At 45.7% G+C, this 1,592-nt stretch overlaps 1 pseudogene across 1 annotated transcript; it reads right to left on the minus strand.

The window, feature by feature from the left end:
* Positions 1 to 347: 347 nt before the first annotated feature.
* Positions 348 to 915, minus strand: LOC144319969 (immunoglobulin heavy variable 3-74 pseudogene; annotated as a pseudogene). Its single transcript, XR_013385584.1, has 2 exons — positions 789 to 915; positions 348 to 685 (listed from the first exon to the last, which is right to left on the minus strand). The product of XR_013385584.1 is annotated as an immunoglobulin heavy variable 3-74 pseudogene (transcript).
* Between the last annotated feature and the right edge of the window lie 677 nt (positions 916 to 1,592).

Consider the following 1,592-nt stretch of genomic DNA (forward strand, 5'->3'; position numbering starts at 1 on the left):
GTGATCCTCAGTGATCACCACTAGGACTCATTAAAAGGTTCAGATGATGTGAATTGAGTTATTTGTAATTGATTAAAATTTCGGGTCAGGAGAATTTAAGTACAAGTAAGTGCAAGTTCTATATTTGAATTCTAGGTCTCTAAGAAAGAGACTGAATAGGTAAACACATGATCAAGTGTTCAGAGGGTCTCCTGGGGGGAAACTGCTCCATGGAGAGGAAGCCTGGTCCCTGACAGGAAACCTGCCCAGAACCAGCCTCTGCACCTGCTCCTGGGCCTTCAAGACACAAGTGGTGAGGAGTGTGCACCCCCTGGTGGTCCTGATCCCCTTCTACAGGGAGGTTTGTGTCAGGGCTCACACTGAGTTTGGCTCACTGTGTCCTTCGCACAGTAATACACGGCCGTGTCCTCGGCTCTCAGGCTGTTCATCTGCAGATACAGTGTGTTCTTGGCGTTGTCTCTGGAGATGGTGAATCGGCCCTTCACAGCGTCTGCGTAGCTTGTGCTACTTCCACCACTGTTAATACCTGCGACCCACTGCAGCCCCTTCCCAGGAGCCTGGCGGACCCAGCTCATGCCGTAGCTGCTGAAGGTGAATCCAGAGGCCACACAGGACAGTCTCAGGGACCCCGCAGGCTTCACCAGGTCTCCCCCAGACTCCACCAGCTGCACCTCACCCTGGACACCTGCAGACACAAGACATCCTGGTCAAACAACTGTCCCACATCCCCTCTTTCGCTCACTCACCTTCACTCACAGACTCAAGGTCTCTGGTTCTTTATGAATTACCTTGTAAAATAGCGACAAGGAAAACCCAGCCGAGCACAGACTCCATGGTAATTAGTCTGTGTTGTGTCTGATCACTGAATCGGGTCACCTGGGGATGCTGGGGCTGGGGCTCCTCTCCCAGCTGCAGGGTCGGACTGGGCTGGTTTAATCAGTGAAGGGAAGGCCCTATTTGCATGTCCTCTGACCATATGACCAGCTACAGACTTACATTCATGTATTTAAAGCCAACACAAGTGTTGCACTACAATTCTATAGCAATTTGTGTAGATGACTCTCTGACTATATGAAGTTCTAATGACAGTTATTTTTGAATTTCTTGGTTCATTTCAAAAGATACATCAGTATAGGACATTTTCTGGAGATATTTCATCTTGTTGATAAATTTTAATCCTAAATATTTATTTTTGGTGCTAGTGGAAATCAGATTATTTTGTTAATTTTGTACATGTAATTTGTATTTATTATGTAGGAATATATCTTCATTTTATTTGCTGATTTTATTATTTTTTTAAGTTTTTTTTAATTTTTATTTACTTATGATAGTCACACAGAGAGAGAGACAGAGAGAGGCAGAGACATAGGCAGAGGGAGAAGCAGGCTCTATGCACCGGAAGCCCGACATGGGATTCGATCCCGGGTCTCCAGGATCGCGCCCTGGGCCAAAGGCATGTGGTAAACTGCTGCGCCACCCAGGGTTCCCTATTTGCTGATTTTATATACTGATTGTTTTGCTGAGCTCATGAGTTATTTCTTCCAGTTCTTATGTGACGTTTTTACTCATTGACTCTATTAAGACATTGTCAT

Source organism: Canis aureus, chromosome 9 (assembly GCF_053574225.1).
Source record: "Canis aureus isolate CA01 chromosome 9, VMU_Caureus_v.1.0, whole genome shotgun sequence".
NCBI classification, from domain to species: Eukaryota; Metazoa; Chordata; class Mammalia; order Carnivora; family Canidae; genus Canis; species Canis aureus.